This window comes from Delphinus delphis, chromosome 17 (assembly GCF_949987515.2).
Source record: "Delphinus delphis chromosome 17, mDelDel1.2, whole genome shotgun sequence".
In the NCBI taxonomy this organism is placed as follows: Eukaryota; Metazoa; Chordata; class Mammalia; order Artiodactyla; family Delphinidae; genus Delphinus; species Delphinus delphis.
In genome coordinates this window covers 7023789-7051470 of record NC_082699.1, presented here as the reverse complement: position 1 = coordinate 7051470, position 27682 = coordinate 7023789, and positions in this window count along the sequence as shown.

Sequence of the window (27682 nt, the reverse complement as noted above, 5' to 3'; positions counted from 1 at the left end):
ATCATGTATTTTAGACATAAGTGAAATTTAGGGATGATGAATTCTAATGTTCCTATTATACAAATGAGGATACTAAGATGCCAAACTAGTTAGTAGCTTATAGTGGTTACACCAGCATGTAATAGAAGAGATCAGAGTTCAAACACTTAATGTTCTTTTTTCCCATGACTTATTCTTTTTGCTAATCTATAAGGATTGACAGGTCAGAAGAGCATCTGATAAGTAGGATTCCTTCACCCCAGTCATATTAGAACTTCTCACCACTCCTCACTAAAATTTCCAAGAAGGAATAGAATCTACAATGTGGAAGATCAGAGTTTCATGAGATATAATGCCAGAATCTAGGAAGAACTGACATTAGTTAAAAATATGTGGAACTAAACTAAGAAATTAAAAACTTCAGTTGCCCTTTATGGTATACTTCAGATAATTATGAAAAAAATGATATTTCATGCATGCTCATATCTTTGTTTTCCTAATAATGGATTCTAGCTAATTAGAAAACAAGTAGCCAGCCCTTTTAGTTCTCAAGTATAGAATGTAAAACAAGGATAGTACTTCTTCCCAAACCCTTTTTCTGCCTTTTCCACATCTTAACACCCCATTTTCCTACATCTTTAAAGAGACTGCCAATAAAATAAAATAAAATAAAATATAAAATAGAGGACAAAGGTCATGGTCACTGTATTCTGTTAGAAGTTCTCTCTACAAGTAAAAATCACTTTAGAAAATTAAAGAGCCTTGGTAGTGGTATCTGGTGGGTACTATAGTTTTTCCTGTTCCAAATGAAATGGACTTAGAAAGAAATGTTTACCCATGAGAATTGACTTGCACTAAGTGAATTTACCCAAAACTGGAAATTAGGCCATGAACTGTGTTTTTCAGTCTGACATTTAGCTGTTGTATCTACAATAAAATGAGTGGACAGAGGGTGAATCAACTGCAATCAGATTACAAATCTTAGCCCTTTCAGATTTTGCCTCTTTTGAGCATAAGCAAAGAAAAAGCAATGTAATATCTATAAATAACTTCTGTAAAACAAGAGACAGAAAACAGGATCCAGAAGTACACAATCCAAAAAGAAATGTCAAAAAAATTTTTTTGATCCTTTATAGAAGCAAAAGCTACACACTGTAGAAATATAAGCACAGGGCAGGACAGGAATAAAGACACAGATGTAGAGAATGGACTTGAGGACATGGGGAGGGGGAAGGGTAAGCTGGGATGAAGTGAGAGAGTGGCATGGACATACATACACTACCAAATGTAAAATAGATAGCTAGTGGGAAGCAGCCACATAGCACAGGGAGATCAGCTTGGTGCTTTGTGACCACTTAGAAGGGTGGGATAGGGAGAGAGGAAGGGAGATGCAAGAGGGACGAGATACGGGGATATATATATATGTATAGCTGATTCACTTTGTTATAAAGCAGAAACACACCATTGTAAAGCAATCATACTCTAATAAAGATGTTAAAAAGAAAGATATATAAGCACAAAGTAATAGAAACAAGACAGGATAGATTGCAAAAGGATATGGAATACATAAAGACAGATGGGACAGAAACCAACAAAATTGACTTCCACACTGGAAAATATAAACATCATAATTGATGGTGCAGATAATTGAATGTGTATTATAGGGAACAAATTTTACTTCATTCAGATTTTAAAGAAAAATGGGGTTATATTTGGCAATCATGGTATTATGCTATGAATAACATCTCAGTAAATACACAAAAAGAAAACTTGTGCTAGTCAATATTTTCAAAAACAATATTGTAAAACTAAAAATTAATAACAAAGTTAAGCATTAGACAAACCATATGGAAAATAAATCCAATCACCGGGAGGTGGGGGTGGGGGACAAAATGCATGCATCTTAACTTTCAAGAAAAAAATCAAAATTGTAATTACAGAATACCTAGAAACTGATTATAATTAGAGCTACGTGGCACTTAGGAAATTCAGCCAAAGTTTTATTTAGAGGGAAATTCATAGTCTTGAATGAATTTCATTACTAAATAACTTGAGATGTCAGACAAAGAACAATTAAATTAACATGGGAAAAATTCAAGGAATAAATCATAAAAATACATGCTATTGAAATGTCTAATAGTCCTTCATTCTAATATCTTTCTGAACATTTCACAAAGATTATGCTTTTTTAAATAGCTGGAAACATTGTAATATTAGAAATGGCAATATCCCAGAAACTAGCCTCCAAATTGTCAAAAAATTCCTTGCCTTCCAGCTGAGAATTAACCACCATAGATGGCCTGTTTGAGGCTCTAATCTGTCATCAACAAGAGTTATATCTATCATGTTGACTTCTTACCTTTTGTTGCCATTTGTGACGATCATAGAGTCCCCAGTTCACACTTCATTGTCATGAAGTTTCCTAAAAATCTAAAAGCTTTTGTCTGATGGTGGGATCACATTACTTGGCTAAAATAATTTCTTTTAGCTAACCAAAAAGGTAATTAGCTCTTCCAATAAAATATACAGTGTTTACTTTTTAAAGCTCTAGACCAGCAGTAGGTTTGCCCTGTCACAGGTCAGGGGATACTCCAAGGCATTATATAAATGTTCAATCCTTTCTTTTCAAATGCTTCAATTTTCCTAAGATAACTGGTGTTAAATGGTATTGGCCCATAATCTGTGCCTCAATTCAGTCATGATGGTTTTTAAAGTCATCCTTTAAAAAAAAAAAAAGAAAGAAAGAAAAAGAAAAGGTCAATTGTGGATTAATTTTCATCCACCAAAGGACAACATAAGTTTTCTTTAAGCAGTTGGGCTATACTGGTTCCCAATTGTCCTATAGTTTTTTTCCATGAAGTTTTGGAATGTGTTATGCAAATTAAAATTAATCCTCAAATTGGCACAATTAGTTACACACGTTTATGTCTAACATATGTTTTAAAAAATTGTCTAAGTTGGTGGAAAATTGTATATTTTACCAGATAAAAGCAATGCTGATATGTCTTAACTTATCTAGATATTATCCATATGGTTTGTAAATGGTATGCTCTGTCCAACACGAAAAGTAAACTGATTTCAAATTGTATAAGATTCTTTGATAAGTTTCCATTCTTTTTCTCTGGGACTCAAGAGATATAAGAAGAAGAAAATCATATAGAAATTTTTCAGTAATGGAAAATAAGGCTTTTATATCACATTCCCTTTTATTCATCAAGCCAATTGGAAAATTGAAACAAATAATCTGAAAACAATAGAGCTAGAGAAGTAGAGATTGCACAGTGGGGTAAGATAACTTGAAAGTTGCACTGTAATCATTTTAATGGACATAATATTACTCTTTACCAGCCAAGACAATCTCTTATGCTTTTAAAAATATCATTTTACTGAGATCCTAATCAAACTTGTCTGAAAATATATTTGAATCTAAAATGCATTTATCTAAAGCAATATGGCAAAAAGCACTAGGAAAGGAAGTACAAACTGAAAAGGAAAGGAGAAATATTGTTATGATATTAATGGAAAAGTGTGGTAGACATTTGTGTGATCATCTGTATAGGCCCCTTATTATTTTCATGATTTATCTTCTTCTCTCCATGATACTGCTACATATACCGCAACCACTTTTCTTGTATGAAACTGCCACCCTAAGCACAGTTGTTTCATCAAGAGTTGACACCCCATGAAGGACGGGATAATCATAGCACTCCAACCCCTAGTATCATAACTGGTCTATAAGTGGGTGCAAGACTGCAAGACATAAATTGAGCTACATCCTTTACTAATCAGTCTGCTTCACATGATTAAATGTAGAAATCATCAGGCCTCTTTCAATATCATTCCTTCTCTCTCTCTCTCTCTCTCTCTCTCTCTCTCTCTGTCATTCACACAGAGAAGAGGCCATGTGAGGACACAGAGAGAAGACCACCATCTACGAGACAGGAAGAAAGGTCTCAGCAGAAATCAACTCTGATGCCACCTTGGACTCGGACTTCCAACCTCCAGACTGTAAGAAAAAGTTTTCTGTTGTTTATATACACACTACTAAATGTAAAATAGGTAACCAACAAGGACCTACTGTATAGCACAAGGAACTATGCTCAGTATCTTGTAATAATCCATAAGGGAAAAGAAACTGAAAAATTATATATATAATTATATATGTATATAAAAAACTGAATCACTTTGCTGTACACCTGAAACTAACACAACATTGTTACCAACTGTACTTCAATTAAATAAATAAATTAATTAAATAAAGGTTATATGAAAGACAAAAAAAACCATTTCTGTTGTTTAAGCTACCCAGTCTACAGTATTTTGTTACAGCAATCTGACCTGACTAATACAGCATCTTTTTCTTTAAAAAGTACCCCCAAATTGTATAAACTTAAAGTCCTACAAAATCTGGATCTGGTCTTAAGAGCCAAATTAAAGTGAAGGAGCAGGCAGGGTGGATGGTGGAAGACTGAGAAAATAATTTCAGTTCCTTTCTCCACCATCAAGTCTGACAGTTTTCCCCTCAGTAAATTATCAAAATAGATCTAAATTCTGTGGAGCTTCAGTCTTGGGCAGTAAAGATGTTAGAATATTAGCTGAAGGGTTTTTTTGTTTCTGTATAATATTATGCTTTAATCTTCAACAGAGAGGCTAGAGCTCAATAAATAATATAATAATCAAAATGGTGATATTAATAGTATTGTATGAGCTCATTGTTTGTGATTGCAGTTCTCATTTTGGTCTCACTATAAACAGAGCTGACATAGGCAGGAATACATATGATTAAACATCCTACCTGCAAACAGGAATATATTATGAAGTGTTAATGAGATCCATTAATAAGTTATGCCATGTGGCATAGATTTTTCTATTGGAATATGGAGAACATGCTCAGTTTCTTTTTTAACTTCAAAACAATTGATTTTGACAAACGTGGGGGAGGAAGGTAGAAGTTTTAAAGAAACTTGTTTCATGCCACAGAGAATCCAAGAGGAAAGGCAGTCATTCTGGATTTCTGGAGATGCATCTGCCTTTGTGGGTCACTAACTATGGTATTCAGTCTATTTGCAGAATCCACTTACTAAGAACTCCCTCATGACTTGGCGTTAGTTACCACATGTTAAGCTGTGAGGGGTTTTCCTTTTCTCCCTGAAGGAAGCAGCCCACCGGAGAAAGAAAGTTCCTGCTCGGGATATGGGAAGTTTTTAATCCAGAGAAAAAATTCCATTTCTTATCATGTTATACATCCTGACCAAATGCTAAAACCTCAAATGATTTCCCAGTACGTTGTGTGGTTTATAGCCAAATATGGGGCCTTAAGTGAATCCCAGTGGTCCTGGAATTAATCAAGAAACACTAAGTCCTCTCAATGTGTTATACACTACGGCACCAGGCACTCAATAAACAAAGTCAACAACAGTCTGTGCTCTTTAGGATCTCACAGTATATGAGGGAACACCAAGACAGAAACAAATGTTATTATCCATTAGTTCAGTAACACTGACTTGGACATTCCAAAGGTAACAGAGAGAAGAGAATATAGCAAATAACGGGAAGGATTTGGACAAGTTGTTCTAAAGGTTATAGATGTTTGCCATATGGAAACTCTGGAAAATCAGGAAAAAGTCCCCAAAGAGAGGAATCAACACCTGCCAAGATCTGGGAGAGAGAAGGGCAGTGTTTTTCAATCACTGAGAAAAGATTTAGGAAGAAACAATTATATCTGACATTATATGGAAACACAAGAGCATGAAGAGGAAGAGGCAAGAATATGCAATGGCGAAAAGACAGTCTCTTTGTTAAGTGGTGTTGGGAAGTTTGGGAAGCTACCTGTAAAACAATGAGATTAGAACACTTCCTCACACCATATACAAAAATAAACTTAAAATGGATTAAAGACCTCAATGTAAGACCTGAAACCAGAAAACGCCTAGAAGAGAACATAGGCAGAACACTCTTTGACATAAATCATAGCAATATATTTTTTGGATCTGTCTCCTAAGGCAAAAGAAACAAAAGCAAAAATACACAAACGGGACCTAGTTAAACTTAAAAGCCTTTGCACAGCAAAAAAAATCCATCAACAGATTGAAAAGAAGACCTACAGAACAAGAGAAAATATTTGCAAATTATGTGACCAACAGGGGGTTAATATCCAAAATGTATAAACAGCTTACACAACTCAATATCAAAAAAAGAAAAAATCCAATCCAAAAAATGGACAGAAGACCTGAATATTTTTCCAGAGAAGATCCACAGATGGCCAACAGGCACATGAAAAGATGATCAACATTGCTAATTATTAGCAAAAGTCAAATCAAAACGACAATGAAATATCACCTCGTGCCTGTCAGGATGGCTGTCAAAAATTCTACAAATAACCAATGTTGGCAAGGATGTGGAGAAAAAGGAACACTTAAAACTGTTGGTGGGAATGCAGTTGGTACAGCCACTATGAAAGGCTGCATGGAGTTTCCTCAAAAAACTGAAAGTATAACTTCCATATGATTCAGCAATCCATTCCTTGGTATATATCTGGAAAAAATGAAAACAGTAACTTGAAATGATACAAGCACCCCAATGTTCAGAGTAGCACTATTTACAATAGCAAGATATGGAAGCAACCTAAGTGTCCATCAAGAGATGAATGGATAAAGAAGATGTGGCGTGTTATATACACACACAATGGAATATTACTCAGCCATAAAAAAGAATGAAATTCTGCCATTTGCAACAACATGGATGGACCTAGAGAATATTATACTTAGTGAAGTAAGTCAGACAGATAAAGACAAATATCGTGCGATATCACTTATATGTGGAACCTAAACCATAATATAAATGAATGTATATGCAAGACAGACTCGCAGATATAGAAAACAAACTAGTGGTTACCAGTGGGGAGAGGGAAGTGGGGAGGAGCAAGATAGGGGTGGGGATTAAGAGGTACAAACGACTGTGTATAAAATAGAGAAGCAACAAGGATATATTGTATAGCACAGGGAAATATAGCCGTTATTTGTGATAACTTTTAATGAAGTATAATCTGTAAAAATATACTGAATCACTATGCTATACACCTGAAACTAACATAATATTGTAAAATAACTATACTTCCAAGAATAAAAAGAAGGCTAAGAGGAATACAACACAATCCCTCTGGTCATATTTTGATGCTCACTCAGTTAATGTGTGCCTTCCGATCTGCTGTAAAGTGATAACTGCATTTCAATACATCAGATAATTTAGAACATTTTGGTCAAATACATGAAGGAAAAATGTTTTATATTTTTTAGTAGAACTTATTCTACGATATAAGAGAATATTAACAAGTAGCACATTTTTCTCTGTCACATATCGAAATCCTCTTTCTCTACCAGAAAAATCTTATTCCAAATCAGAATGACCGATATCTGATTTCTTCTCTATAGTTGATAAACCAGGGCAGGCTCGTGGGGCTCAGTTTTTTGAGCGAATGTAATTTTGTTTCCAATAACAATGTAGTTACTTCTCTTGGAAAAGCGAAGTTTTCATGCCAGACATAGCGATGTAGAGATTAAGGTGATATTGCACATGTCACACCAGACCCCAGTGAGAATACATTTTGGAAAGGAAAAAAATAAAGGTAACAGTCAACTTAGGTATGCCAAATCGCCAGGGGCTCTGAAACCACAGCAAAAACCTCTAGTGCTTTCTCTTCCTGATTTCATAAACAATTTTTAACACAAGGTAGATTGTGAATGTTGTCAGCAGTCATAGAGTTTTTTTACTTAATACATCATTTTGTAAGACACCATGTCATACAGGGTGGGTATTTGTACTTTAGGATTTCCGTGAGAGTTGTACAGAAAAGCTTACACTTGTGTCAAAACAGGTAAAAGTGTGTGATATGATTCCTTCAGTTTTTTAAGTGTGTAAAAGTAATTCTACAGAGTCCAGGATATGGTATGTTACTTAATAATTTTGTCTGGTTAAAAAAGAAAGAGGTGGTTCCATTCATTCATCAATGCTTGTCTTGCAAAGCAACTTGCTTCCTACTACTATTTCATTCTATTCACATGATATTTACATTTCATGATATTGAAGTTAATGTATTTACCACTCTTCACTGTTTTATGGACATGATTGCTGGGAACATCATAAAACTGAACTCTATTTTGTCTTCCCTGAAGAAGACTTGAGAAGTAGCTTAAAGCTGAACTAGTGAAACCGGAAGCCAACCACCACCACCAGGGTGAGCTCTGCTTTCTCTTGATATTGTCTGATAGATGGCCAGTCCACTAGTAGGAGCTGTGCTGTCCACAATTTGAACTGAGCCGCTGTCAGCAGTCAAATGGTAAATGACAGCAAATTCAAGTATTTTGACATGTCGTGTGAAAGGCAGGAAAATGCACGTTGTGAAAGGCAGGAATTGACATCTGTTGAGCCAAAACGTTGGCCGTTATAGAGAACTTAGACCTGCAGTGAGTAAGTCGTGGGCGCTTAGGGATGGCGCAGAAATTTTCATACTACTTCTATGCCCTAGGGAGAGAGAGCCGGCAGCTGCCAGGAGGAAATTTTGACTACAACTCTGTCAACCAGGAAAATTTTAATCACTGGCCATGGAAATTGGGCCAAGTTACAGGTTTTCCACTTTCGAGTTATACAAGAATAAAATGGATGATACTAAGTTGGAAAGCATTTTGGAGTAATCAGAATACAGATGTACAAATATGATACAGTCTTAACATAGGTAAGCTGATAATTATGTTCAATATTTTCCCAAGTGTAGTCCATATACTCACACATTTATCATTAATTCTTTAATTTCCTTCATGAGTCCACTGAGAATTTATAGGTATATGTATATGTGTGTATATATATATATACTCATATATAAACAAATGCATATTATATGAAATTATTTTATAAGCTATGGCAAGCTTCTAAAAATCTGTTCGGTGTACTTGTATAATTCTATCAAGAGAAAACACTATTATTATATTTTGGGTACAGTTTTACTGATTTTATGCAGCTTCTATCTTTTCTTTTCCAAGTTGTTCTCAGGATTATACCACTCAAAATCTGTCTGAACTTTACTACCCATAGTGAATTCAGTTTTATAACTAATGAGTCATGTGGTTCAAACTCCACATTTTTTAAAGAATCCTAGCATGTTTCTGACTATACAGTAAAATAAAGCTCCCCTTACTGTTCCAAACACCCATTTAGGAATCAGATAATCAGCTTCTCCTTTCTCTATATGTTATCGTGCTCCACGCAATATTTCACTTTCTCCCCAGATAATTCATATAATATTCCTTCTGAGTGCACGTTATATCAGATGTAATGATATAGTCGCTTGTATGAGGAACATCAAGGATGATTGCTTTAATAAAAACTATAGTCAAGGCAAGTCTAGAATGGATCTTTTGTAGCAGGAGGGAAAGAGTCTCAGATTGGACAGTTTCTTCTCTACCCACCAACTTGCTATCATCTCATTTCTTTTTCATTTAACATTCTAAACACCTCCTTTATTATTCAAAACGTTCTCATCCCTTTACCCACAAAAGAAGAGAAAAATTCTTGTCTTTTAGTTTCAAATTCATTCTTAAGAGGATGTGATCATAAATTTTAAAATTTATGGTAATGGCCATCTTCTGTAAAATAGCTTTGTATCTTTATAGTTGGGCATCTCTCTTGCCATTTAAAATTCTTATAACTCAATTCAAGTAAATTGCAGGGAGTTGATATGTATAAATTTACTTCATTACACATTTTAAGAGGAGAAAGTAAAAATAATTGCAGAAAGACTGTGCTGTTCATTGGTTTTATAGGATCGTTAATCCTTTTTCAGAATGGCCACCTCCCTCACATTTCAGTGTGGGTTTTGTATTCTGCAGGAGTGGGGAGAAGATTGCATTTAGCATTCCATGAACTTTAGACAATTAAAAAGTTGCAGTATTTGTTCCCAGTTGTTTTTCTGTTTCTTTCAATTTATCACAAAAAAGAATTTCAGTCTTTTCAGTCTTATGAAAAGGTGTCTGCCAGATATGTTTGTTTAATATAGAGCTAGCAATCTGTAAAAAGTGTAGATTATCTAACAGTTTGCAAAGAATAAACTTGGCAAACTAAAATTCACTGTGAATCTTTTTTTAGAAGTATTAACCAAAAACTGTAGCTTCAACCAATAAGTAAGTAGTTTCTTCTGTATTTTTTGTACTCATGGTTCCCATGGGTTTGTCTATCCACCCCACAATCTTGCTGCCTTTTCTCAGCAATAGCTTGTGATCTTGTTTTTCTTCCGGAGCGCAGGAACAAGGGTAGCTCCCCTCCGATGGGCCTGTTCACAGAGACACATAGAGACAGTCTAGAGCAAGTGTACAGGGTCACCTAGCAAGTTTAGGACAAAGTGCTCTAGGGGGTCAGAGCCTCTGTGTGTCAGGCAGTAGCTAAGAGTACCATCTGCTTTGCTCTGTAGACACAAGACCAAAGCAGGGTCAGTAAGTGAGGTTTCGAGGAACGCTTTGAATATTAGATACCCAAAGTTAGAAGACAAACTAGATTGTGTATTTTTTAAATCAAAGTTTCAGCATTTGCATCCACACTTTCTATCACTAAGATAAGCATAGAAAAGAATATGCATGCCGGAGTGTCTGCCTAAGGTCAAATCACAGTTCTGCCCCTAACCCTAACCCTTCATTTGACTTAAGCTTGTAGGTTACTTAACCTTGCATGACTTAGTTTTGTCATCTATAAAATGGAAATAATAAAAGCACCTACTTTGTAAGACTGTTGTAAAGATTAAATGGTTTATATTAATACATGCCAAGCCCTCTGTCAGTGCCTGACATGTTATATGCTCAAATGTTAGCTATCGTTATCCAACAAACAATGATTATGCCATTTATTCTATAGTATGTGGAATTATAATTTCATGACTTCCTTGAGGGCCAAACTTTGTACACAGGAAGCAAAGGTAACCGTGGCCATCAGCTCTACTTTCATTGGGATGGCAGGTCCTCATCATGGCATTCCATAGAAATGATTTCCAATCAATCACACACAATGGCACGTCATTTTGCATCAATCAGTAAGGACAATTCTCAATCTAATAAGAAGCTCAAGGGTGAAGTCAATTACAGTTGCTTATATTCTCTGATTGCATATTCTTTAATATTTTATGTATCTAAGTTGTATTGTCACAATTGTGTACCGCATACGAAAAACTATAAGTAATTAGCATCAAAGTTGTTGGACCCTAGAAGAACGATACATAAACAATATTTAGCAACACTAAAAATATATGGTTTTGTGCATATAAATTTACAATTTAAAGTAAGTCAAGATGGACTAGATGAATAAGAATAAAATAAACCACATTGGAGAAATAGCTGAAATAATAATCATGGCATCAAGAAAACAGTATATCAATTTTGGGGGAGGTTGTTGTTTTAATAGACTTTACTTTTTAGAGCAATTCTAAGTTTACAGAAAGATTGAGAAGAAAGTACAGAGAGTTCCCCTCACCCTCTCTCCCCACCCACTACACACGTGTCCACTATTGCATTAGTATGGTACTTTTGTCATCAATTTGTTATAATTGGTGAATTTATGTTATTTTTAACTAAAGTCCACAGTTTATATTAGGGTTCACTCTACATTTCTATGGGTATTGACAAATGCATAACTATCTATCATTCTATTTATCTATCTATCTATCTATCATTACAGTATCATACAGAATAATTTTATTCACCTTAAAAATCCCCTGAATTTCACCTATGTGTCCCTCCTTTTCTCCCCCATAACCCTTGGCAACCACTGATCTTTTTACTGTCTCCATAGATTTGCTTTTCCCAGAATATTATTTAGTTAAAAACATGTGTCTTGTAACATTTTCTGTCTGGCTTCTTTCACCTAGTAATACGTGCTTACGGTTCTTCCGTGTCTTTTCATGGCTCGATAGTTCATTTCTTTTTCACCGCTGAATAATATTCTAGTGTATGGATGTACCACAGTTTATTTATCCATCCACCTAATGAAGAACATCTTGGTTCCTTCCACACTGTGGAAGTTATGAATAAAATAGCTGCTTTAAACACCCAGTGCACAGGTTTCTGTGTGGACATAGATTTTCAGCACTGTTGGGTAAATACCTAAGAGTGCAATTGCTGAATTGTACGCTAAGACTATGTTTTGTAAGAGACTGACAAACTGTCTTGCAAAGTGGCTGTAACATTTTGCATTCCCACCAACAATGAACAAAAGTAGTTTTTTTTTGCTCTGCATCCTCACCAGCATTTGGTATTGAGCTTTGGATTTTGACCATTCTAATAGATGTATAGTGGTATCTCGTTCTTTTAATTTACAATTCCCTAATGAAAAATGATGCTGAGCACATTTTTGTGTGTTTATTTGCTACGTGTATATCTTTCTGGTGAAGTATTTATTCAGATAAATTCCCCATTTTTTAAACATAAATTTTTTGTTTTCTTATTGTTGAGTTTTAAGAGAAGTTTGTATATTTGGGATACAAGACCTTTATCAGGTACGTGTTTTACAAATATTTTCTCCCAGTCTGTGGCTGCCTCTTCATTCTTTTAGCAGTGTCTTGCAAAACAGAAGTTTTAAATTTAATTCTTCACATTGGAGAAATAGCTGACGTGATAATCAGAGCATCAAAAAATCTTGATGTATCAGTTATTTTGAATGAGCTGATCCAGAGTTATTTCTGAGTTTGTACGAAGATGAAAGCATGAAGATTGAGTTGTCAATGACAATGGTTCAGGAAAATTATGGGAACATGATCAATAACTCTAGAAATAGCTTTAGGAGCACTAAACACAAGTGAGGGAATTTCAACAAGAGAAATTAAATTGCTCTTTGGGAAATATGTATCAACTTTCAAAAAAATTCAAAATGGGATATATATATATCTCAAAGCCAACCCAGGGTTTCAAAGGAAATTAAAGATTATACATGACTTGGGAGTGTAATCTACCCTCGAGAGCCAAATGGCAAATTGGTCACATCTTACACACCAAGTCCAATGAATTGGCGATAGCTGTGTGGAGGGCAATGTAGAGAAGGTTTGGTGGGAAAGAAACCTGTGATTGATTGAGCAGTGGAACTTCTGCTGTGGAATGCAAAGTGTTCAACACTCAACCCTCAACTTCATCCTGGAAAAGAACAGCTCCTATATAAGTCAAATTTTTAATTACAGAGTACACTAAGATAGAGATTTGATAGAAGGTACGGTACCATGAACTGAATGGTGATTCTTTTCTTCTTTACTCTATTTTCTGCATTTATAAGAGCATGAAAAGACAGGCTTAGTCAAGTTGATTAAGAAGGGCTGGTGACAGGTGTTTCAGAAGCTACAACTTACTATTAGGTAATGTTATAAGTATGACAATTGTCTTTTCTCAGGGTTCAAGTTCAAAATCTGAGACTTCGCCTACTTTGTGAAGATGCACTTGTCTAAACTGATTACAACATCATCCAAATATTGATCTGAAACCAAAGCAGTGGTCCTGGAGCTTAAGAGTACTCACAGCTTTCTTGCCAGATCAACAATAGAACGGCAAAACAGGTTAGTTGTGTTCCTCCCTTCATTTCAACTTGAACAAGTATCTAAATTTAGCAAATAAGCCGAAGATGGGAATCTCCAAGCTTGTCAAAATATCATGGCAATTAAATTATCTCTTCTGTGCCTCATTTTTAAAGGAATATATTTTTCAAAGCCTTGACAGTCAAAAACTATTTAGATTATTTACGACATTTCCAATGAGTTAGTAACATTTTTTATTGCATTTGGCATAATATAATTTGTCACTATTTCTTTATTAAGCTTGTTTTATATTCACGGTTGTCCCACGACACTATATTTTCCTCTTTGTCAGCCTAGAACTTCATTATGAAGGATGAGGTTTTATCATTTCCCAGTGATGCAAATGTCTACAGTGAATAAGTGTCATTATGCAGGAACAGGAATTTATTTTTCCTCCATTAACCAGGCAGACTAATGACTCAACAAGTTTATAGCTTGCCACAAAATGTGATAGCTCGTTGTGAGTTGGGACAAATGAGACTGACATGGATGTAAAGATTAGAGAGTTGTACTTTTTTTGTGAGTGTGAATTTTCTAACTTTCCTAAACTGAGGTTCGGGTTCCCATTGAATTAATGAATATGGACCCCTCTTGACCTTTGCTCCTGAGAAAGGGTAGCTTAGGTTCTCTGCTGCCAGCAGTTGGAAAGATCACTTGTTTATTTCTCCAGATCCAGTTCAGCCTGAGGACATAGTCAACTGGGGACCATTCTCTCACACCTCTAAATCAAAACCTTATCAATACTTCAAGTCCTACAGAAGAAAACAAGCACATTCAGCTCTGGAGAGTGTCAGGGAAGGTCCCCATAGTGAACTACCCAAGTCTTATTTATAAATCCAGGGAATCCAAGAGATGTTTTGGCATAAAAAGTGCTCAGCCTAAACAGGCACTAACTCCTGAATGCAGAGAGTAAGACAACGTTTCAGGGTCAGCCAGAATCCACAGATGGTCAATCTCTCTCCACTACTAAAAAGTGCTTATAGCTTCAAATGAAAGGGAGCAATTAAGCAGCAAGCAGTTAGGAACCATGCACTCTAGCCTCTCTTATACCTTTACAGGAGTTAGGAATTGGTTATTCAATAACCTTACCTACACGAAGCTGAGAATTTAGATAATTTGTGAAAAGAAGGTAAGACCATTCTGAATGTCAGGATGTGGGGAAAGGTCACTACATGGTATATTGACCTCGAAAGGCTATCCAAAAGAAGCGATAGGAAGAGAGACTTGGATTCTGGACCTAAAACTTTATTCTGAAGGTCCCAGTCCAGAAGGACACACACAAAAGAGGATGCTTAATGGACATTTATGAAGCTCAAAGCAACCTTTCTCACTTCAGAACCATATCATGAACGGAAAAGACCAAAACCAAATTGACTGTTGTAGACATTAACCCAAATCAAAACGGTTTAAAAGTCCACTCACTAAGGTTAATTTTATGCTACATGAATTTCATCCCAATTGGAAATAGATGGTAGATAGATTAGATAGATAGATGATAGATAGATAGATAGATAGATAGATAAAAGGAGGAAGGGGAGTACACTACACTTCTTGACAAAAATAGACATGTTTGATGAAAGAATACAAGAAAAATATTGTCAAAAAGGAAACATTGCAGACCTGAATCTTTGACTGAGCTATTTAAGTAACTAACAATATGCCTTTGAATACTTTAACTGGATTTCAAGTTCCTACAAAATGAAAATTTTGAACTATTTGATGAACAAGATTTCTTCTAGCAAAAAAAATAAATCCCATGTAATCAAGATTCCTTACGTTAAAACCTAATATCATACTCACATATCTGAAAAGGAGTTCCAATTGTTTGAAAACACAAAAACACTGTATATTCATTTATTTGGATCCAGATAGAAGTGAAAAATAAAAGAAGGAACAGAAAATGCCTATGTTCTGACATAAAGAAAATAAAGTCAATGTCAGTTGGCTTTAATTAAAATATTTTCCATAATATTTCCTGAAAAGGACCACAGAAGATACATAAAAAGTCAAAACCCATGGGAATTGTTATGTACAAATATTTCTGTGGTTTACTTTATTTTTACTGGAGTAAAATTGCTTTACAATGTTGTGTTAGTTTCTGCTGTACAATCAAGTGAATCAGCTCTATGTATCCCTATATCCCCTCCCTTTTGGACCTCCGTCCCACCCCTGCGTCCCACCCATCTAGGTCGTCACAGAGCACCAAGCTGAGCTCCCTGTGCTATAGATTTAGAAGAATTTTACAAAATTTCAGCCTAAATTAATTTTAAATCAGCTTTATTTAGGTAAAATCTACATATAATAAATTTTTCATTTAAGTGTATACTTTGATGAATTTTGATAAATGTATCCCATTGTATACTCACCACCATAACCACAACATAGAATAGTTCCATACAGTACTCTATACATTTCCCTTGTGCCCCTTTCCACTTAGTCCCCTCACCAACTCCTGACAACTACTGAACTGTTTATTGTCTTAATAGTTTGGCCTATTCCAGAACGTTACATAAATGGAAACAAAAAAAATAGATGGGTTTGTGTATATGACTTCTTTCACATAGAATCATGCTTTAGAGATTAATTTATGTTGTTGACTGTATCAATAGCTTTTCCTTTTTATTTCTGAGTAATATTCCAATCCATGAATCTACTACTCTTTTTTAACCAGCTGATGGACATTTGGGTTGTTTCTTGTTTCTGGCTATCATGAGTAAAGCTGCTATGAACATCTGAACACAAGTCTTTATGTGCATATATATTTTCATTTCCTTTGCATGAATACTTATGAGTGGAATTGCTAGATCACTATGGTAATTGTATGCTTAACTTTGTCAGAAACTCTGAATATGCTTGTCCCAGTGGCCAGATGCCATTTTGCATCTTCATCAACATAGTTTAAAAGTTCCAGTTTCTCTTGATCATGGCCATTACTTTGTGTTGTCATGTTTTGTAGACTTTTTGGTTTTTCTTTGTTTTTTAAATTTCTATTGAAGTATAGTTGATTTACAAAGTTGTGTTAGTTTTAGGTGTTCAGCAAAGTGATTCAGATATACGTATACGTATATCCATATGTATATGTAGATTCTTTTCCCATATAGGTCATTACAGAGTATTGAGTAGAGTTCCCTGTTCTGTAGAGTAGGTCCTCATTAGTTATCTATTTTATATATAGTAATATGTATATGTCAATCCCACATGTCCCAATTTATCCCTCCCCTCCTGACCTCCCTGTTAACCATAGATTGTTTTCTACATCTGTAACTCTATTTCTGTTTTGTAAATAAGTTCACTTGTACCATTTTTTTAGATTCCACATATAAGTGATACCATATGATATGTGTCCTTCTCTGTCTGACTTACTTCTCTCAGTATGATAATCCCTAGGTTCATCCCTGTTTCTGCAAATGGCATTATTTCATTCCTTTTTGTGGCTGAGTAATATTTCATTGTTTATATGTACCACATCTTCTCTATCCATTCCTCTGTCGGACATTTAGGTTGCTTCCATGTCCTGGCTATTGTAAACAGTGCTGCTGTGAAGATTGGGGTCCATGTATCTTTTTGAATTATGGTTTTCTTCAGGTATATGCCCAGGAGTGTTTGTTGTTGTGTGTGTGTGTGTCTGTTTTAAATTGTTGCTATTTTAATAGATGCACAAAGATATCTCACTGTGGGTTTAATTTGCATTTCTGAAACTACTAATGTTGAGCATCTTTTCATGTACTTCTTTGGCATTCTTTTCTTTTCTAGAAAAGTGTGAGTTCAAATTTTTTCCCAATTTTTTTGTCGCCGTTAATCAAATTAATATCTTCTTATTATTGAGTCATAGTTTTCATTATATACTATGCAAAAATCAAAAATATATTTTGAAAATATTTTCTCCTTGTGCATTTCTTATCTTTTCATTTTCTTAATGGTATCTTTGAAGTGCAAAAGTCCTTAATTTTGATGAAATTGAATATACCAATTGTTTTCTTTTATAATTTTTGCTTAAATATCCTATTTAAGAAATCTTTGTCAAACCCAACATCATTAAGATCTTCTTCTACATTTACTTTTAGAAGTTTTATAGTTTCAGGTCTAAAATGTAGATCTATGCTACATTTTGAGCTAATTTTTGCATGTGAATTTAGGCAATAATTGAGTGTATTTTTTCCTTTGTGTGTGGGTATTCAAGTATTCTACACATTTGCTGAAAAGTTTATCCTTCCATATAGAATTATCTTTGCACAATTGTCAGGGGTACATGTTATCAATATGATTTATGACTATAGATATTGACTATAATTGCTTGACTGAAGCAGTATTTTTCAGATTTCTCCACTGTAAAGTTACTCTTCTCTCCTCCTTTTTAAACTGTCCTCTTTGAAAGGAAGTCATTATCTCCCCTCATTTAGGGTGGAATATCTATATAATTTATTTCGAATTCTTATACATGGGAGATTTGTCTCTCATCCTCCATTTATTAATTTATTCAATCATGTATTTATATCAGTATGGACTCATGGATATTTATATATACTTTTATTTATACTCCAATACTACTTTATCAACTTTGTTACTCAAATTATTTTAGCTTTGGCCATTGGGGCAGGCGAGGTCCTTCAGTTGGCTCCCATGTCCCTTTGACATACCCGCATCTATATACGCTTATTTTTTAAGCACTTCCTTATTTCCAAGTACTACAAGATGCTTCAGACTCATCTTGTGTATTTTCTGCCCAGTCCTAGAATTAGCCATTTCTCCAAGAACCCTTGGTTCATTTTATTAGAGAATGGTATTTAAAACCAAGATCCGGGTGCTAGGTATACTTGTTGCTACTGAGATGCCTTTTTTTGTTTTTAAGTTTTATTGGGGTATAATTGATTTACAATGTTGTGTTAGTTTCAGGTGTAGAGCAAAGTGAATCTGTTATACAAATACATATATCCACTCTGTTTTAGATTCTTTTCCCATATAGGCCATTACAGGGTATTGAGTAGAATTCCCTGTGCTAGGGCAGATGCATTGGTTAAACATCTGCCTGCCAATGCAGGGGACACGGGTTTGAGCCCTGGTCCAGGAAGATCCCACATGCTGCAGAGCAGCTAAGCCCATGCGCCACAACTACTGAGCCCCCGTGCCGCAACTACTGAAGCGCTCACACCTAGAGCCTGTGCTCCACAACAAGAGAAGCCACCTCAATAAGAAGCCCGTGCACCACAGTGAAGAGCAGCCCCCTTTTGCTGTAACTAAAGAAAGCTTGGGTGCAGCAACAAAGACCCAAACAGCCAAAAATTTTTAAAAATAAATAAATTTCTTAAAAGAATCTCTTAAAAAAGAAAAAAGAATTCCCTGTGCTATATAGTAGGTCCTTGTTAGTTATCTATTTTATATATAGTAGTGTGTATGGGTCAATCCGAACCTTCCAATTTATCCCTCCCTGCCCCTTACCCCCTGATAACCATAAGTTTATTTTCTACTGAAATACCTTTATTTAAGGTCTTCTCAGCTTATAGAGCAAAGAAATACATTTGTGTCTATTAAACCATGTATATACACGTATATAGATATTCTATATTTAAACACTGTATCTATTGTAAGTAAACATGAGTTCCTTCTGATGTCTCCAATTCTAATCCATTACCACATGATCATTCTAGCCTCCTCTCTTTGCTGATTTACATGTTTCCACTTCAACAGTGAGAAACCAGGCTCCAACCATCTGTCATCCATTTATTTAATCATTCAGTTCAGGTATAACGTACAGTAGTATCAGTACTGTTAACCTATACCAACATAGGAACCAACTTTATCAGCTAAGGTATAGTACTTATGTGCAATCCTTTTGACTTTAGTCTTACAAATTCTATTCATTTCCAAAGTTACTTAGGTCAGCATCTTTTCTGTTACCCCCTTCTGTAAGGTTATATCATATCTTTGTAATACAGTTAGATTTTGTGGTCACAGTCTACATTCTTTCCTGAGTCCCCCCATGCTTATGAATTTTATATATATATATATATATATATATATATATATATATATATATATATATATATGTATATATGTATATATATATTTTTTAATTTGGATACCTTAAGGTTCACTCTTTGTGTTGCAAGGTTTTATGGGTTTTGACAAATTCTTAATGGCATGCATCTACCATTACAGTATCATACTGAATAGCTTCACTGCCATAAACAGCCCCATGCTTCACTTATTTATCCCTTTCCCCCATCCTCTGGCAACCACTGACCTGTGTACTGTCTCTAAAATGTTGCCTTTTCCAGAGTCACATAATTGGAATCATACAATATGTTTCCTTTCAAGACCACCTTCTTTCACTTATTAATACATGCATTTAAGATTCCTCCATGTCTTTTCATGACTTGACAGCTCATTTCCTTTTATGATTAAATGCTGTCCCATTGTATGGATACACAACAGTTTGTTTATCCTTTCACCTATTGAAGGACATTTTGATTGTTTTCGGTGTTTGGTAATTATGAATAAAGCTACTGTAAACACGTGTGTGCAGGCTTATGTGGACATAAGTTTTCAAAGTCAGTTGGGAAAATAATTAGGAGCATGGTTACTGGATCATACAATAAATACTACGTGTAACTTTGTAAAAGATGACCAAATTGTCTTCTGTTTTGTATTCCTACCAGCAATGAATGTGAGTTCCTGTCCCACTGCAGACTCATCAGCATTTGGTAGTGTCAGCTTTTTAGATGTCAACCATTCTAATAGGTGTATAGTAGTAACTCGTTGTTTAAATTTGCAATTCCCTAATGAAGAATGATGTTGAGCATTTTTCATAGGCTATTGCCATCTGTATATCTTCTTTGATGAAACATCTGTTTAGATCATCTGCCCATTCTTAATAGGATTATTTATTTTATTATGGTTTCGTTTTTAGAGTTTTTTTCTTTTTTTGAATATTTTGGATACGAGTCCTTTATGCGATATGAGTCTTGCAGATATTTTCTCCCAGGCTGTGGCTTGTATTTTCACTCTCTTAAGAGTGCCTTCCACAGAAAAAGAGTTAATTTTAGTAGAGTGGAAGTTATCAATTCTTTGTGCTTTTAGTGTTGCATCTAAAAACTCATTTTCAGACCCAAAGTCATCTATATTTGTACTTACATCTAGGTTTATAATCTAGTTTGAGTTAATGTTTGTGAAATGTGTAAGATGTGTCTAGATTCATTTCTTTTGGCATAAAGGTGTCCAGTTGTTCCAGCGCCACTATTTCAATCTTCTTAAATTTATTAAAACTTATTTTATGGTCTGGAATATGGTCTTTCCTGATGAAATGGATTAACTCTGAGATCACTATAAAAAGTCCCTTTTTATTTCTACTAACACTTTTATTTTAAAGTTTGTCTGAAACTACTGTAGTGCTCCAGCGCTCTGAAGGTTAGAGCTTGCATAGTAGATCTCTTTGTATCTTTTCACTTCAACTTATTTGTATCTTTGACTCTAGAGCTTGCTTCCTATAGATATTTGGATATTGTTTATTATCCAGTCTAACCATCTCTGCCTTTTGATTGAATTTTTAATCCATTCACATTTCATATTATTACTGATATTTTTAGATTTACAGCTCTCATTTTAGTTTTTTTCTTCATGTCTCATGTCTGTTTTGCTACTCTAGTCCTCTTTCCCTGCATTCTTTTGCATTAAGTGAATATTGACTAGTGTAACATTTTAATTCCTTTCATCATCGTTTCACTACATTTAAAAAAATATTTCCTTGTCCTAGACTTACCAGGTACATTTTAACTCATCATCATCTACTTCAGACTTGTACTAACTAAATTACAGTGTGAGGTGCAAATGCTACTCCTATGTACCTCTATCGCTCTTCCCCCTTTTGTGATATCATTGTTATATATAATTTCTTTTTATGTTACAAACTCCAAAACACATTGTTATAATTAATCTTTTACATAATACTTAGTCTTTTACATATTAAGAAAGTTTAGAAGCAACAAATGTAATATTTTGAAACCCCCAAACTCATAAGACCCCAAGTTTTCCTCCTCCATCATTCCATGCCTTCATTGATGGCATCATCCCCTCAGCAGGAGGACGCTAGGCATCACCTGTGACTCTTCCTTTTGCCTCATTTCCCACAATGCATCAGTCAGGAAGCCCAGGTGATGCTGTCACCACCACATTGCCACTGCCAGAACCTTAGTTCAAACTCAGTCTTCACTGAACAATTGCTTTAGCTTTGTACTCATCACCAGCTCCTCCTCCATTTTCCTCCATCAGTTGTTTTTCTAAAGAGTAAATCTCATTAAATCAGTCTCCTTCTTATAAACCCAAACACTTTAGCATTATATATAAGATCCTACATAAAACACATCTACCCCACCTATCTGTGGTCATGCCATGCTTCTCAGCACTCCAGCTTTCTGTCCTGGTCATCATCATCTCTTTCTCCTCATAAATAAAACATTACATACATTGTCAAGAATCTTAGCCTATGCACACACTCTTCTCTTTCTGCCTGTGATGATATGACTCTAATTCTCTGCTTGTAGACTCTTCCAGGTGTGTCTTTTCTCTTTGGAAAGCTTTGTTTATGACTTACTCAGGCATTTATTCTATCCTCTGTATTTTTATAATCATTTGTAAGTGATTTACTATTTCAAACTACATTTGTATATTTGTAAATTTCTCCTCTCTTCTTCCAATCCCACCTTATGCTCTGAGATCACCTAGGCCTGAGACACTGTATTATTCACCTTGGAATGCCAAGAAGTTGGTGTCCAGTAAAGATTTGTTGAGACAGATGAATTAACTATTTAATTTAAAGATAATATTAACAAAAGTTGTCGACTTAATGTTACCCTCTCATAGTGGGGCACTGAGATGTTTGCACTTTTTTGAAAAGGACTATATACTGCTAGATATTTATTAAAATGCTTCTTTAAAAATTCCTCCTAGCTGTTATAATTTTATCTCTGTATTCCATCTCTGTGCTAAGTTAATTACTGATTAACCTAAGATTACAGTAGCTTCAATCTGCAATCTTAAATAAACTGGCGTTAGGGAAAGCAACATATAGGTTTAGATTTTCAATAACCTTGCGTAAGCACTTTATAATTGAGCTATGCTAATGGAAAGTAGATTGAGATTGGTTGCTAGCACTATTTGCAACAAAAGAAATAAGGTTCTCAACCGGGATATACAATGCTGGATTTTACAAAATCAAGAAAAAGCATTTACTAGCCATGAATTGGAGTGCAGAAAGTTCTACATATTAACATAAGCAAAATGAGGTTTCTGGCCTTAGGCATCAAATTCAATCATTTCATCTCTCCAAGTAGCTCTTTCTCTATTTTAATATCCCCACAGGCACACACTCACAAGGATAGAAATGATGGAAGTGATTTTGAATTTTAAATCAAAATCAAAGTCTAAATGGAGTACAAAATACAATATTTAGCATACAAGCCTTAGCATCCTAGCCCTTAAGACTCGGAAAGTGAAAGGATCTATTTAAAAATTATGATAGAATAATGTTTGCTTATTGAAGTTCCTAATATAATTTGGCATTTGAATTTTAAGCAACAAACCTAAATGCAAAAGTGATCAGTATACATTAAAACAACATTATTATTGCAAATACTATAATTATGACAATACTGTTAGCCCTCTGTGTAAGTTAACTGATTAAATATTATACGAAGAGATTCTCTGCTTGGTAAGTTTAATTTAGTAAAAAATAAAGACACAAACACAGCAGACAAATTTGTGTTACATAAACAAAAGGTATAAAAATTATGCACAAGCAAAAGGAACATTTAACTAAATATTTATAGTATCTTTAAATTGGATGTGATATTAGATTATATATCATATTGAGTTGCATCCAGAAACTGGAACAGAAATTAGAAGGTCCATCATTTAAGTCCAGTTAGGTTATTCTGTACTTACAGTGTCATGAAATCAACTCACCTTCAGCATCACCAGCAGGTTAATCTGATTAGGAGAGATATTGACAAATTACTCCACTCCTGAAAACCATTAGGTGGTTCCCCATTACATAGGGCTAAGTCTCACATTCCTTAAGCTCATATTTAAAGCCATTCAGTCATTCTAGCAGCTGGAAGTTTGGACGTTCTCTATCTTCCATAGTCTTATCTTTTGGGATTTTGAGTATGAGACTAAAAATCTGTGTAAGTAAAAAAAAAAAAAAGTTGATAACTATGCAAGCAAGAAAATGAGATTTATTTCTAAACAAAAGATAAAAGTCAAAGGAGGCATAAAGAATCAATACTAAACACAACATTTTTCTGATTGGGTCTGGGAATACAACATAAAATTATGTTCCAGGGTCAAAGCAATAGTGTTTATGTAATTATTCAGGCACCTCCTCTAGCAGCCAAAAACCCTCCCCACATCCTGCCCACATTACTGTATTTTGGTGTCAGAATCTGAAAGGCTTCCATGCAGGTAGTATATCTGAGAAGTGGTCTCAGGGAGTAAGAATGAGCTAGGGAAAGATGATAAAATGATGCACTACTCTGCTGGCCATTAATGAGGGCTACTAGTGTCCAGTTCCACCAAGATCTTTTTTTTTTTTTTTTTTCTTGCGGTACGCGGGCCTCTCACTGCTGTGGCCTCTCCCGTTGCGGAGCACAGGCTCCGGACGCGCAGGCTCAGCGGCCATGGCTCACGGGCCCAGCCGCTCCGCGGCACGTGGGGTCCTCCTGGACCGGGGCACAAACCCGCGTCCCCCGCAGGCGGACTCCCAACCACTGCGCCACCAGGGAAGCCCCCACCAAGATCTTTTGTTGGGCTTGTGAATATATTTCATATATGTGAAGCTTCCTCCAGGGACCAAAGCCAGAAGCAGTTACCCATCAGCTCAGCAGGGTGAACCTTCATGAGCTAAATACCCACACTTTTGAGTTACCCAGGCTTGAGTGTCTAGAAGGTCCCATAAGTGCACAGTACCTTGGTATCAGAGGAGTCTCAGGGAGGAAAGGAGGGGCAAACAGTCATCACCTGCTTAAAGCTGGTCAACACCTGTGCAGAAAGTGGCTGCCACAGCAGTGACTAGAGTGAGAGGGGGACTGAGAGGGGCAGACACACAAGCATATTAGCTGACCATCACCTGTTGTCCTGGTTACAGATGCGCAATTGAAAAGCTGGAAACATCAGCAACATCACGCTACATCTGAGTGTGTAGACCTCTTGACACCACTAAGAAAATGTGGCTTCAGTTAGCACCTGCTCTGTTAGGTGTGCTGGGCAAATTAGAGACACTAAGTGTTGTATTAATGAATATAAGTTTTGATATTCCTGGTTGGGCCTAAATTACTTCATGGTAGGATCCAAATCTGTTTCTATTGGGAAGCCCTGTAATAGAAGGGGGATCCACTGGGCATATCCCACTGCTATGGTCTGAATGTTTGTGTCCCCCCAAATTCTTATGTTGAAGCTTAATTCCCAATGCGGTGGCACCTTTGGGAGGTGATTAGGTCATGAAGGTGGAGCCCTCGTGAATGGGATTAGTGTCCTTATAAGAAAAAACCAGGGAGCTAGCCCTCTCTCAACTCTGTGAGGATACAAAAAAGCAGCTATCTGAGTCAGGAAGCAGGTCCTCAAAAGACACTGGATCTGCTGGCACCTTGGTCTCCAATTTCCAACTGCCGGAACTGTGAGAAACTTACAGGCATTAAATAAAATGTGCATCAAATACATACAAATATGTAATTACTTCCCAATACCACAATGACTATATTAGCAGCCAAATAAAACCTGAATTAATCACAGAGAGATCAGTTCGTGCTCTACCAAGTGGCAAACCAAGCTTGTTATTCAAAGCACTACCTTCATTTTGAGAGAAAAATGGATACCTTATGCTTAATCGGTGTTTCCCCTTCTTGTTTCATTTTATGAAGCTCTTGTCTACTTACATGAGTTAATATATAACTATTTCATTTGTTTTGGTCTGAAAACTTGAATGGTGATTCAACATTAAAGTAAGGAATGAAATAAGTGTTAGGATAAGAAATCAATAAACTGATCTCTCACGATTTTAACAAGTAGGATAGCCCACAAGGAGTAATGTCAAAGGCGTACTTGGTGGCTTGAATGGCACCGGGCATACTATAAAGAAGCCAGTTTAGTCCAGGCATGATTGAGATAGATGTTCTCTAAATACCAGAATTACCAGTTGAGCCACTCACTTCAGTTCAGTTGTCAAGCATGGCAAGAGTGTGTGTTGCCACTGAGGCTCGCTCCACCGTCCTTTGGGCAGAGACTCTTTGCTCTAGAGTGGGAACTGGGGGAGGAGGTCAGGAATGAAATTCACAGCCCAGTGAGGATCTTCTGTAGCCCAGAGCTGGGCCATGTGGTACCCATGGATGTTCACAGGCTGCAAATGCACCAGGGATAGTGACACAGGACTCTGGGGAAATGGGTGCCCTTCCCCAGCTGTACTGTCTCAACTCTGCCTACAGAGCAGGAATACTTAGACATTTCCTGGAACACCTGCAGAGCCCCCAAGGAATGGCTGCTCTGCGACACAGAGCTGGGGTAGAGCTGCTACTGAATGCTGGGCTTCTCACTGTTCTCATATAGTTTCATCAGTTTTAATGAATAAATGCCTCCTACTCTGTTGTAAGCCCTTGGATCAACCTCTGGAGACAATAAGTGATTGTTTTTACTAATTTTGACCAGTTTAACACTTGCCTCTCCGGGGAAAATTTTTCACTGAGCTCATCCTACTCTCTCTCTAGAAGTCCAAACTACTTGTATTTTAAACCCAGTTTTGCAGCCCTCTAACTTTCAAACCTTGGACAGATCACCTGGACTCAATTTCTTCCTCTGTGCCTCTTCTTATGTAAAATAGAGATATCAATAGAATCTACCTCATGTGGGTGTTGTGCAAATGAAATGATTTTATTTTTGTAATACCTTTGGAACATTGCCTGGAACAGAGTTTGTGCTGCTTTGAAGTTGGCTACTTTCTTGTCCTAGTGTACAAGTTTCAGATACTTGACACTACATACATATACATACACAAAAGCTTGTTACCTACTGCTGTGAAAATCTAGGATGAAAGCTATTCCAGTGAGAACCAGAAAGACATCCACCTTCATTTCCTTTTGATGGAATGCCCTGCCCACTGTAAAAACATTGCCCAGTGCATATTAAGTGCTAACCAATCAGAGTAATGACCCCTCTGTCCTCGAGGAAGAGGTAAGTGGGATGGAGAGAATGCTTGAAGTGTTCTCTTCAACAGTCCACTTTTGAAGGGAGAATATGATTGAGTGCATGTTCTGTGGAAATTATGAAGGGGCAGGACTAATAATTCTCTTTTCTCAACGAAAGCTAATGCTCAGGTTTGATACATTTTTATTGCATTGATTTTGTTTGTTTGTTTCCATTTCTTGCCGCTCTTTGAAAGGAGTATACAGAAATTCTTTAAGGAGTAAAGCAACAGAGAATTTCAGTGTACTCACTGGTACATTGTTTCTTCCTTGCGTGAATCTTAAACGTTCATAATTATATTTTAAACTTGTGTTCATTTCTATGCTTCAGTAAGCCCTCAACAACGTATCTGGAAGCTAGAGATGAGGCTTACATCTACTGAATAATTTAAACCTAGTGGGCAGGGGAAACCTAGTATAAAGAAAATAATAAATCAAAAAGACTTGAAGAAAAGATATTTGTTTATAAGCAAAACAACCGTGATGACAAACCACTTTTTAAAAAGTAGAAATAGACTCTGGTTAAAAAATATTTACAGAAATACCTTGAAAGTGAAGATAAGAAGATGATTATTCAGAGAATATCTCCGTCATAAATATTTTACTATGGTTTTAAAATAAATTTGTATCCTAACTTGGTTTTCAGTACAATTGCAGAATAACACTGATTTATAATAGCTGTACATTCATTTGGCTATATTCTCCCTACAGATGTGTTTACCATCCAGAATTCCTTTATAAATTCAACATTCTTTCAGTGAGTCTTTTCTAGATCCTTCTGTATGCTTTCCTTGTGTCATAAGCCAGCTTCACTGAGGAGTATCTTTAAGAGTGTATGTCTTCTGGAGGTTTTTTTGTTTTTTGTACTTTTTAAAAACTCTCCAGAAAG